A 13,531-nucleotide genomic window follows, 5' to 3' on the forward strand; every position below is an offset into this window, starting at 1 on the left:
GTCCAAAGGAACCTGAGTTAGCACTACATGCTCCTTTATCATTTATCAGCCACCTTATTATTTTTATCTAATTATTACCTCAAAATTTATTCCCAAGTTAGCAAAAGGGGGGGGGATTAAGATTTCTTAACATTCTGATATCCTGCTTCAACATAAACTGGTAAGCCTGCTTGATCCTATTCTGAAACTCTTGAGAAGCATCATAAATATTTAAAGATTCACATCTGATAAAAATGCAAAAGTCAGAGGTCTGCCTGTAGAAATGGGTAATTATATTTTTTATTGCCTAATAGAAAGCAAGCTCAGATGTGTTATATTGCTCTGTAGAGGTGGTTTAACAGTGCCCTACACCTAGGTTTCCTTTCTAACTTACTATATTTCTCAGTTACTAAAAAGCTCCTTGACCCAGATGATTTGCCTTCTGGTTGGCTCCCTTATGAATGAATATGTGAAATGAGTATTTGGCTCGGGCTGCTGGAGAATTTTGTCTGAAAATTTAGCATCTGCATGGTCTAGCAGTCCCTTTGTACACTGCTGAACAATGATTTCAATAGAAACTGGCTTTCCTTGAGAAGTTGTTTGTTTAAAAACTTCCCAGGCTCAGGCAACCTTGGTCAGCTCATTCATACTCTCATGGTAACACAACATCTGTGTGAACGCAAGTTTCTCCCATTCATGAAGATTCTAGAATCACCTTGGGGCTGGCTGGCCCAGCCTTTTGCTACTTTTTTCTCATGTTCTCTTGCTGTGGGCTGTGTCTTCTTTCCACTGATACAGTGAAGGCACCAAAGCTGAGTTCTGATAACCAGTGCTTTCCTGACTTGCCGCCATTGGATCTGCAGAAGGGAGGCACACGAGGAGTACACCAGCATCTAGGCATGTGCTGGTTATAGGGACAAGAGATCCAACATGTCTTCTCTGAGTTCACCTGGGAGGCTCTCTGTCCACTCATTCCCTTGAATACCCACGTAAAGGGCATCACGGCTCCCAGGGAAGTTGTTGGGGTGGAACTCCCAGGATCCATAGTGTGGGCACAAAGAGGATGGGCACCAGTGATGGGTACATAGGCATCTGCTGGGCATGGCCTCAGGCCCACTGGCCTTGGCAGGGGATGGAGCCAGATCTGCACAGCATGAGCTCAGAGCAGTGACCATCTGCCATCCCTGAGCATCCTACGCACCCATTCAGTTATTTCAAGGTGAAGTTAATATAGGATGCTTTAAAACCATTAACTTTCAAACTGAAGCTCCAAAAAGAATCCTTCCTAATGTTCATTGGTGAGGATGCTCATGACCTCTCCTGCTACTGTATTGTGTGGGGGAAGGAAACCTCTCAGCAGGACAAAGGGACAAACCAGGGATTCCTCACAACACATCTCTTTAGAAGCTTCTGTGTTGTCCACTTCATTAAGAGACCCTTTTGTGTTATTAATAATGCTATGCTGATCAGCTGTGTACTTGTAGAAATCCATACATAATAATTTAACCTCTGAGGGATGTTCATCATACACATCCTTTTATAGGTTATCTGCAAACATGCACACGTAAGAAGTGTGATACCAATGACCTGGGCAAACTTTAACACAAAGTTGCAATGCAGTCGTGTGGGGATGGTACTACAGTTTGAGGATATCCCTGACAGTTCATGAGCTGGATGTATGCTTCCCAGGATGGTGGTGTCAAACCCATAAAGATGGGGCTGGATGGAAGGCATTTGGGTCCTTGATTCACCACTGTTAGAAGGGGTTGATGCTGGATTGGTGGGTCAGGTCTTGGAAGGCAGGCCACACACGTTTCATCATTCTGCACACATAAGCTCCCATTTACACTCTCCTGCCATACTACAGGTGTCAGGAGGCTGGAAAGGCTAGAAGCTCAGGAATGCCTTGGGAGAGACCTGTCGACCCCAAGTGACCAGCAAGCCTGTGGGGAGGGAGGGGCTTCTCATCCCTGTCCTTCTTTCTCTGGACTGCAGGTTGTCATGTGGGTTGAAAGTCCACTGGATACCCTTGGAGACGAAAACAGGGGCAGCCCTGTTTCCATCCACGCATTCAAATGACACGTAAGTGAGCTCTTTGGTGCTTATGTGGAACCACGGACCACTCCACTCCTCTCTGCACTCTTTTGGTATGTCTGCACCTTGGAAATGGAGGAGGCATAGTTGTGTCCTCAAGGAGTGAGTCAGGGGCCAGGGGACTGGCAGTGGAGCAGCTGCACACCAGTGCCTGATATAAAGGAAGCCAGAGGTGGTGGGTCAGAATGCAAGGAGGCCTGGCTGGGACCTTGGGTTTTCTGGGCTCCCCGGAGTCCTGGAACCCCAGGAGAGCAGTGTTATTGTCTGGGAGGAAGGGCAGGCAACACCTGCAGGGTCACCCCCCAAGCTCAGTGTACAGAGAAACAGGCAGAAAGCACAAAGGGCACAGGAGAGCATGGGATGGACCAACCAACATGTGTGTGAACCTCAGCCTTCCCCTGCTTTGATGAGTTGTATGGGAAAAGTGGGCCAAGGACAATGTTCAGAAATAGCAAATCTTAGACACTGATGTATTGTCCCAGGGCAGGCTCTTTTGTGAGACTCACCACCACACATGTTGTGCTGGTTACTTTTGTGTCAACTTGACACCAGCTAGAGTTATTTGATTGAGAAAATGTTCCCACAAGACTGGCCTGTGGGTAAGCTCGTGGGGGGGGGGGGCATTTTCTTGATTGATGATTGATGTGACAGCTCACTGTGGTCAGTGGCAGCCCCGGGCAGGTGGGTCTTGGATGCTGCAAGAAAACAGGCAGAATAAGCCACGGCGAGCCAGCCAATAAGCAGCACTCCTCCATGGTTTCTGTTTCAGCTCCTGCCTCCAGGTTCCTGCCCTGACTTTCTTCAGTGATGGACTGTTACCTAGAAGCATAAGATGAAATAAACCTCCTTTTCCCTAAGTTGCTTTTGGACATGGTGATTTATCACAGCAATAGAAACCCTAACTAAGACAGAAATTGGTACCAGGTCGGAAGTATTGCTGTGACAGATCTGACCATGTGTTTTGGGAGGGCTGTGGTGGCATTGAGTACTCAGAGCTCAGTGGGCTGCTCCAGGGTGACTTGGATGATAAGCATGTTGAGAACAGTGCTGAGACAGAGGCCTGGCATGTGAAGTTTCAGAGGGAAATAAAGACCCTAACATAATAGTTTGAGAGATATTTTGAATTAATAACTATCAAAATGAAGCCTTTGCTTTGCTGGCACAATTGATGCTGGGGTCCAGAAGGGGCCAAAGTCGTTACTGAAAGCCAACCTGGGTGATATGCAAAGTTTCTCAGGTAATGTTGGTTTTGGAGACGTGAAGGGATCATGGAGAGCAGCTGGGGCTTGGTACTGTGTGGCAGGGCAGGAATCTCTGAAGAGAGGATGATGATGTAAGTACAGTCTCAGTTGCAGTAGAGACCTCAGGATTGACGGAGTCATGGAGAGAAATTGAAGCTTGCTACTGGCAGAGTCAGAGTCCCTGAAAAGAGCCCCAGAGAGGCTATTGGTGAAGGCAGAATACAGTTGCAGTAGAGATCATGCATTCAGGACATGCCAATACCATGGGTGGCAGCAAAAGTTAGCAACACATGTAGAGTGGAGCTGGCCTATTCCTATGAGACAAGCTGTGTGGGCTGCAGATGAGGAGACAGAGAAGCGAAACTGACCAGGCTGCTTGGAGCCCAGAGGATCATGGGTCCCAGATGTGAAACACTCAACAGTTAAAATTTGGTTTTACTTTGCTTTGATTATAATTGTGCCCTAGTTATTTCTTCTTGGAATAAGAAAGTATATAACTTATTTTTGATTTTATAGGAGCCCACAGGTTAGAGACTTTGAAATTTTATAAAGATGTAGGAATTTCAGAGCGACTCTGGATAATTTAAGATACGTTTGGTATTTTAGAGAAACTTTAAAGAGACTGTATGTTTAAGAGACTGAACTTTTAACGTGTTTGAATTTTTAAAGATTGGGACTTTTAAAAGTTGGAATATTTCACATGGTGATACTATTATTAATATGCCATCTTAGGGACAAATGAGAAGGGAGTGATTCTAGTCGAATAGTGATGTGTTTGTGTGTCAAACTGACAAGGGGTCAATTGTGCTGGTTAGTTTTACGTCAAATTTTGACACAAGCTAGAGTCATTTGAGGAAAAGGTACCTCAACTGAGAAAATGCTTCCACCAGATTGTTCTCTGGGCAAGCCTGTGGGACATTTTCTTGATTAATGAGTGGTATGGGAGGGCTCAGTTCACTGTGGGCAGTGCCACCCCTAGGAAGGTGGTCCTGGATGGTATAAGAAAACAGGCTGAGCAAGCCATGGTGAGCAAGCCAATAAGCAGCACCCCTCATGGTTTCTGCTTCAGTTGCTACCTCCAGGTTCCTGCCCCGACTTCCCTCAGTGATGGACTACTACCTAAAAGTGTAAGATGAAATTTCAAAACCCACTTCTTCCCATGTTGGTTTTGGTCATGGTGTTTTATCATAGCAACAGAAACCTCAAAACACACATATGGTAATACAGACACGGTATAACTTCTGTAGCAGCCTGCACTTCCATAGCGGTTTTCTTGCTACCATTTTCAAAACATTCTCAAGGAAGGTTCCTTGCAAGTCAAGAAGTACACATAAAACCATAGACTTAGTCCACACGGGAGGAAGTTAGTACTCTTCAGACAGACATCTAGCTATGACTGGTGACTGAAAAGCCAAGTGGCAGTAGATCAGAGAGACCCAGGAGTAGAAGGAGAAGGCCTGGAGGTGACCAAGTAGACTGGAAAGAAGAACGGCAGAATGGCAGTGCAAATGCACCTTACCAAGGACACTGCAGTGACAAACGCTCCCTGCTGTGGTGACCAGGCTTCCCCTTGAATTTCCTAAATGTAGGACTTTAAAATGTGACCACGAAGATAATGGGAGCCTTTGTACTTTTGCCAAGCGTTGTTTAAAAGTTTGTAGCAGGAGTGTGGCATTGAGTTGGCACTCTGCCTATCTTCCCTGTTCCTCATAATAACTCACAGCCAGTGCTCAGTGAGGCAGAACTCAACTCCTCCCCACAGCACAGGCCTCTGCAGTATCCCTTAGTCTAAGGACATGCTGGAGGCTCAGCAGGGAACACTGATCTAGGGTTTTGGCTAGTGTGTGTCAGAGAAGAGACTCACACCATGGTCTCCTTTCATTCCTTCTACTGACTGTCAAAACACACTCTTCTGTGTGGTGATCTCATAGGCCTGGAAAACATGAGACAGGAGAGGATGTGGAATGTCCAGATGAATGGCTCAGTTAAAAATTCCTCTACAACCGTGGAGGTTTGTTAAAGCTACTCAATGAAAACTAACCCCAGAAGACAACATCCACAGGGTCTCAACATTTGCTAAACTTATCAATTACAAGAAATAAAAAAAGGCAATGTATAAAGGGGGAGCTTGGCCAGAAGCCATTTTAGCCAAGAGAACATCACATGGCCATCTCTTAACAGGTCGGTCGGATGAAGCAGCGCACCCTGGAGGGCTGTTCAGGCAAAGCCAGATGTTTACCTCAATCTAAGGAGGAAGAAAGAATGCAACCGGTTTGGATCAGAGACATTCTACAAAGCAAGTGGCTTAGATTTTTTTCAAAAGCATCAACATAATGGGAGCGGAGGAATAGTGTTCTGGCGAGGCATGTGCCTAACATGCATATGTCCAGGGCACAGCATGTGGCTAATGTGCATATGTTCCAGGTTTTGATCCCAGCCCTGCAAAACAAAACAAAAAATGCATGCACACAACCAAACTTGATTCTGGTCGTGGAAATGACTCAGCTCTACACTGCTTGCCTAGTATTCAAGAGGCCTTGGTCTAAATCTCTAGGGCTGAAACAAACACACACACAAACAAGAAGGAAAACAGCAGTGGAGGAAGGGGTGGTGGGGGGCAATACCAGGGAAGATGCAAACAAAAGCAAGGCTGAAAAAGAACGGCAGAGAAGTGGTCGGCTTCAACACACGGCAGACAGGGAGAAGCAGTGATGGTGACTATTTCCCAGACGACCACGGGTGTCTGAATTGGGACAATATACTGGGTAACTTTGCTTTTCAGTGTTTCAGATTTCACAGTGACGATGCTGGTCTGTAGAGACCGTGTTGCTCTTGGAGGTCCAGGCCAGAGGGTGCCACGCTGTCTGCAGCCTGCCTTCAAATGTTTCTCATACAAAGTTTGTACACACACAGGCACATATTATAATCTCTCTCTGTGTAACCAATCAGTAAGTCTGGGTAAAGGTTTTAGGAGTTATCACTGTCCTGTTCTTTAGATTTTTCTGTACATTTGAAGTTCTTAATAACAATAAGTAAGGCAAAAAGGCAAATGAAAGTGTGTATTCCCAGAGTTGTAAGATGAAAAGCCACGGCTCACGTTGGCTGGACAGAAACTGTCATTCTGGACAAGCACGAAAAGGAAACATTAAAATGAAAATAGTCTTTTAATCCAACAAGGCATATTTTCTTTGTTTTTATCATTCTTAATGCTCACAAAACGAATCTTAGCTGCTACAGTGACAACGTGAGTTTGCACTAGGGTACATGAGGCTACCTGTCAGGCATCACTGTCACATTCTTCTTAAGAATAATGCCATTCTACATTCACTCAAATTCCAGTGCAATGTCGAAGGTACTTCTGACCTTTTATTCACTGTCTTCCTGTGGGAGGGCAGCATGCTGCATGGGCTTTGACCCCATCTCCTGGTGCTCTGTTCCTAGGACTCTGAGGTCTTTGGAGATGCTGGTAGCCCTCTCACCCTGCCACCAGGACCCCAGCGTAGGACTTACTTTTCAGACTCCTGGCTCTTTGGAGGTGAGTGGCACTCAGGCATTTGGGTCACCATGGCACTGTCCCTGTTGGAAATGGCCCATAGTTGCCACAGGGGAGGTATAAGAGCCCAGCTAGCTCTTGAGAACTCTGAAAAGAAAGGGTAGAGAATGTTCAGTGTGTCAAAAGTGAGAGTTAAAAATCTTAATGACTCAGTATACATATGAAGGATGACGAATCCCACTTACCAACATAGTGGGATGGTCACTCTACTACCACAGTACATCCCTGACCCAGGAACCATTTCTATTTCTTTTATTATTTTTTTTTAATGAAGTGCTTTGAAGATTTCTTTTATTATTATTTAGAATGATGTGTCTGTACCTGTGTGTTAGGCACGTGCATGTGAGTGAGGGTGCAGAAGCCAAAGGCACTGGATCCCCTGGAGCTGGAGTTACAGGCGGTTGATGAGCTACCTGCCATGGGTGCTGGGAACTGAGCTTGGGTCCTTACAAGAGCAGGGTGCACTTTTGACCCCCGAGCCATCTCTTCCACTTAGGAATCACTTAAATGTTGTTTTAAGCTTCTTGGCCCTGTTATCAATAATTTTAGCATATGACTATGCTTCAGGACTTCTGCTAATTGAACATGAATAATTTACATAATTTCTCTTTTTTTTTCATTAGACGCAGCCTTTAAGTAATTCTCTGTAAATGGTTTTTGTAGGCAATACATTTTTGGAGTTCTTTAATGAAAACCAGAAGGATAAAATAGAGATTAAGTGCAAGAGAATGAAGCTTAACAGTCAGAAAATAGCCTTGAAGAAGAACAAAATTGAAGTTCTCACGTCTAATTTCTGAACATTAGAATTCTCTGGTAGATTAAAACAGCGTGGTTTGGGATAAAGACATACTTATGGCCGGGCGATGGTGGCGCACGCCTTTAATCCCAGCACTCGGGAGGCAGAGCCAGGAGGATCTCTGTGAGTTCGAGGCCAGCCTGGACTACCAAGTGAGTTCCAGGAAAGGCGCAAAGCTACACAGAGAAACCCTGTCTCAAAAGACCAAAAAAAAAAAAAAAAAAAAGACATACTTATGGACCACAGAGAGAGCAGGGGACCCAGAAGTCAACTGTCACCTAGATGACCTGTGATTTTTGATGAAAGTGCCAAGATAATTCAATGAGGAAGAGACAGTTTTGTTTTGATTTTTGGCTACAGGAAAAACTAGGTATCAATATGCAAAATATGACAATATATATAGCCTTATTTAACAGCATACCTATATGTAAAGCCTAAAGTAATAGTAAGCTAACTAATAATAATATAATAAAATAATAATAAGCCTACAATAACAATAATAATGATAATAATAGTTTAAAAAACCTCTTAGGAGGAAAATCCAGAGGAAAGCTCTATAACATTGATTTTGACCATGTTTCTTGGTATGGCAGGAAAGACAGGCAGATGGGAGGGTCACAAACTGCCTCTCATGGAAAACTATGAAGACAGTGAGTAGAAGCCACACACTGGGGGAACATTTACAGAATACATAACAGATTAAGAGACAGCACCCTGGGTTGGGGATTTAGCTCAGTGGTAGAGCGCTTGCTTAGCAAGCACAAGGCTCTGGGTTTGATTCTCAGCTCAAAAAAAAAAAAAAAGAGACAGCACCCATTTTGTCCATGAATAACCTTTTTAAGGTAAGTCATTTCTTCCCTTTCCTGTCCCCCCTGCCTTGGCCTGTGGTTGTCCCAAACCCACAGCCTAAGCTCCACCTGCAGCCCAAGAACCAGATTTGTTCAGGGACCACCTGTGCCTGATAAGTTGCTTATTCTCTTTCCCATTCTTTCCCCCCATCTGCTGCCATCTCCACACTGCAGGGCTAGCTCCAGATCCTCAGCCTTCAAACCCGCTTTCTTGAGAGTCAGGTTTGACTGGTAAGATACACCTTTCTTCTCTGATCCCCCCCCCCCCACACCTGACTGCTGCTATTTCTGCACCCACAGGCCAAGCTCAAGTCTTCTAGTTTGGGAGTCATATTTCCCTGGTCCAATTAAATAGTGTATAGACCATCTTTACCTGGCTTAGCTCAGGTCAGGCATCTCCTGTACTGGCCCAATAGAAGGCATGCAGATTGACTTCTCAGCCATACAACCAAAGAAAGAACTCTGCAAGCCCAGGTCAAATCACAAAAACAAAGCCATCATGAATGACCAAGACCACACGTCTGCCATCAAGTCATTAGTCCTACAGAAGTATTCTCCAATGAGAATTGCCTAGAGGAACCCCAGGACACAGAATTTAAAAGAACAATCATAAACTTTATGAGCTAAGTCAATGACTTTAAAGAAGATATGAACAGACCCTTCACTGAACACCATGAGGATAAACAAACACCTGAGTGATAGTCAAGTCAAATGCTAGTACATACTTGAATGAAATAACAAAGATAATTCAAGAGTTATTTCAAAACCGAATCCAATGAAGAGATAGGAACATTGAAAAGAAGAGAAGCTGAAGTGAAAGATAAAGTTGAAAAGATATCTCAATTAGAAAACTCAGGGGACAGACAAGAAGAAAGAATAAAGCAGAGGATAGAATCTCAGGACCCAAAGATAAAGTAGAGATCTATCTAGATCAAATAGGCAAAGAATATGAAAATTTTAAGGAAGCACAGGAAAGGAACATGCAGGAAATGTGGGACACCATCAAAAGGTCAAACCTTTGAATTACAGGCATAGATGAGGGAGAAGGATCCCAAGTTAGTGACACAGGTCAGATCTTTAAGAGGATCATATACAAGATACATACAGAACCCCAGCTAGACGAGACTAGAAAAGAAACTCCTCATGGCATATCACAGTCAAAACACTAATTTTACAGAACAAAGCAAAAAGCTTTGAAAGCTAACAAGAGAAAAACTACAAGTCACAGGAAATACAAAGGAAAACCTATGAGAATATTAGCTGATTCTGATGGGAAATTCTAAGAGCCAGAAAAGCTCAGAGTAATGCACTCCAAGTCCTAAAAGAGCACACCTGCCAACCTAGATTACTGTACCCAGCAAAACCATCTGCCATTACTACATGTAAAGAAAAAAAATCATATCCAACAAACAACAACAAAAACCAACTAAACAGAATTCTGGAAGTAATACTTAGAACCAAAGAGGGGAAAAACACAGCCAAGAGACTCCAGAAAGAAAACAAACAAGCTACAATTAATGAAATACAAAGCATAACTAAGCAACCCAGAAAAAAAAAATGACTGTAGTCCACATACACCTTTTCATAATAACTGTATCAATGGCCTCAACTATCCAGTCAAAAGACACAGGCTGGCTGAATGGATTAAGAAGCAAATCCATCTTTCTGTCGCCTATAAGAAGCACATCTTAGCTTTGAAGTGAAAGGATGGGATAAAGTATTCCAAGCAGATGGAATCGGGAATCGAGCAGGCACGGCAATCCGAGTGGCTGACAAAATAGATTTAAAACTCAAACTAATCAGAAGAGACAAAGAGGGCAGTTCATTCTAATCAAAGGAACAATGAACCAAAACCACATTACTGCCCTAGACATACATGCATCAAACTCTGTGCACCCAATTTCATAAAAAGTATCGTAGTGGAATTAAAAACACAGATTATTAAAATCCAATAACAGGTCATTTCAAATAACCCACTTCCTCCAATAGAAAGGTCATCTGGACAAAAAAAAATAAACAAAGAAACCTCAGAATTAAATAAAATCTTACATCAAATGGACCTAACAGATATCTACAGAACATTCCACCCAAACACCAAAGAATACACATTTTACTCAGCAGCTCCTGGAAGTGTTTCTGAAATAAACTATATGCAGGGACACAAACCTTAACAAATACAGAAAACTGAAATAATTCCAGGTGTCCTATCTGACCATTATACAATAAAACTTAACGTTAACAGCAAAGAAAATTCCAGTCAACTTGTGAAAATTAAACAAGTTATTACAGAATGATGAAAGGGTCAAAGAAGAAATCAAGAAAGAAATAAAAATATTCCTGGAACTAAATGAAAATGAAAGCACAACACAACGAAACCTCTGGGATACACTGAAAGCAGTTAGTTCTAAGAGGGAAGTTTATAGCCCTAAGCGCCTACATAAAAAATCAGAAAGGGCACAAGTAAATGACTTAATACCACTTCGAGAATTTGGAAAAACAAGAACAAATGAAATCCAAACCCAGTCAATGGAAAAAAAATAATTAAAATCAGAGCAAAATTCAACCAAATAGAAACAAAGAAAACAATTCACGGAATCAAAGAATCTAAGTGTTGGATCATTGAGAGAAGATAAACAAGATTGACAGACTCTTGGTCCAACTAACACAAGGAAAGAGATGACTCAGATTAACACAATCAAAATGAACCAAGAAACACTGCAGCAGACACCAAGGAAATGTAGGATATTATAATGGAATACTTTAAAAACCTATATCCCGTTAAGTAGGGAAATCTAAATAAAAATAAAAATGGATGAACTTCTTGATTCTTCTAAACTACCAAAGCTAAACGAAGAAGAGACCAACAATCTAAATGGACTTATGACAAAGGAGGAGCTTGGAACAGTAATAAAAAACATTCCAGCTAAAAACAACTCCATGCCCAGATAGGTTCACATAAGAATTCTATCAGACTTTCAAAGAAGAACTACAGTGAATAAATACTTCTCCTCTCCCTCCCCTCCTCCTCCTCCTCCTTCTTCTTTTTTGAGACAGGGTTTCTCTGTGTTGTTTTGGTGCCTGTCCTGGATCTCGCTCTGTAGACCAGGCTGGCCTCGAACTCACAGAGATCTGCCTGGCTCTGCCTCCCAAGTGCTGGGATTAAAGGTGTGTGCCACCACCGCCAGGCATAATACTTCTTAAATTAAAAAAAAAAAAAAAACGGAAACAGAAAAATCATACTTGAACTTGTTCTATGAAGCCAGTATTACTCTAATTCCCAAGAATGCTGTAGATATAACAAACAAATCTACAGGCTAACATAGATGCAAAATCTTTAATAAAATACCAACAAGCCAAACACAGGCATGTATATAGATCATCCACCATGAACTAGTTAGCTTTGTCCTGGAAATGCAGGATGGTTAAACATACATAAGCCAATAAATATAATAAATCATATAAGTGGACTTAAAGACAAAAAGCACATGCTCATCTCAATAAGGTGCAGAAAAAGCCTTTGCTAAAATCCAGTACACATTTATGACAAAGTCCTGAGCAGAGTGGGACTGGAGGACTATACCTCAACATTACAAAGGTATATGTGGCAAACACACAGCCAACATTGACAATAAACCGAGAAACCCTCAAGACAATCCCATCAGAATCAGGAACGGGACAGGGCGGTCTACTATCCCCACTCCTTTTCAGTGTTGTGCTCGAAGCACTAGAGGGAGCAGTAAGACAAGAAAAGGAAATTAAAGGGGCACCTATAGAAAGAGAAGTCAGTGACCCCTATTTGCAGATTATATTATACTATACATAAGACATTCCAAACTGGCAGGATATAATATCACCTAACAAAAGTCACACCCTTTCTTTACCACACCAACAAACACAGTGAGAACCAGATCTTGGGGATGCTACCATTTACAATGTCACCAAAGACAATAAAGTATCTCAGAATAAACTTAGGTGGTGACAGACCTCTCCAATGAAAATATCAAATCTCTGAAGAAAGAGGTTGAGAAAGACACTAGAAAATGGAAGATACGTTGTGCTCCTGGATTAGTAGAATTAATACTGTAAAAAGACCATCCTTCCAAAATCTATTTAAAGTCTAATGCAATCCCAATTAAAATACCCATTGCATTCTTCACAGAAATAGAAAAATAAGCTATATCATAAAATTCAAACAGAACTAGAAAAGATTCCAGATATATAAAGAATCATACTGGGGGGATCACGATTCCCCCTTCAAGATATATTATGGAATTATAGTAATAAAAACAATATGGTACTGGCACAGAACAGACTGATGGAATAAAACAGAAGACACAGACATGAGTACGTGTATCCAGAGCCATCTGATGTTTGACAAACATACATTACAGAAAAGACAGCATCTTCAACAAATGGTACTGGATGTCATCATTTGGAAACAGGATTTTAGATCTGACTCTACCACTCTGCACAAAAGTTAGCACCAAATGGATCAGTGACCTCGAAACCCAAAAAGCTAAAACTGCTGGAATAAAATACAGGGAGTATCCTACAAGACGGAGCAGTAGGAGAGGACTTTCAGAATATGAACCCCTATGAAATAAGACTACAATTGATAAGTGGGACGTCATAAAACTAAAATACTTCCATGCAGCTAAGGAAGCAATAAAGTGAAGAAACCTATAGAACAGGAGAGACTCTTGGTCAGCTATACACGTGACAGAGGACTACTATCCATAACATACAAAAAACAGAGTCAAGGAAACAAAGGACCCAATTCAAAAATAGGCTTGGGGTTTAAACAGAGAGCTCTCAGTAGAAGATTTTTTTTTTTTAAAAAAAGCTATGAAATACCTCAAAAATGTTTATCATCACTAGCTATTAGGGAAATACAAATGAAAAAAACTTTGATATTTCATTTCACCCCAGTCAGAATGGCTAAAGAAAACAGCTAAAAATAAATGTCAGTGTGATTGAGGGGAAAAGAGAACTCTCATTCACTTTGGCAGGGATTTGAACT

General features: G+C 42.1%; 1 protein-coding gene across 7 annotated transcripts in view; it reads right to left on the bottom strand.

The window, feature by feature from the left end:
• Otud7a (OTU deubiquitinase 7A) overlaps positions 1-13,531 on the bottom strand; it is a 320,662-nt gene that overhangs the window by 139,730 nt on the left and 167,401 nt on the right. For 6 of the 7 annotated variants that reach the window (XM_052712972.1, XM_052712966.1, XM_052712970.1 and 3 more), the window contains one exon: positions 6,825-6,954. The exons of the other annotated variant lie outside the window; for it this stretch is intronic. The gene's annotated coding sequence lies outside the window, so the exon portion shown is untranslated. The remainder of the gene's footprint in view (positions 1-6,824; positions 6,955-13,531) is intronic. 7 annotated transcript variants of the gene reach the window in all.

This window comes from Peromyscus californicus, unplaced genomic scaffold (assembly GCF_007827085.1).
Source record: "Peromyscus californicus insignis strain IS unplaced genomic scaffold, ASM782708v3 Scaffold_4__1_contigs__length_199733344, whole genome shotgun sequence".
NCBI classification, from domain to species: domain Eukaryota; kingdom Metazoa; phylum Chordata; class Mammalia; order Rodentia; family Cricetidae; genus Peromyscus; species Peromyscus californicus.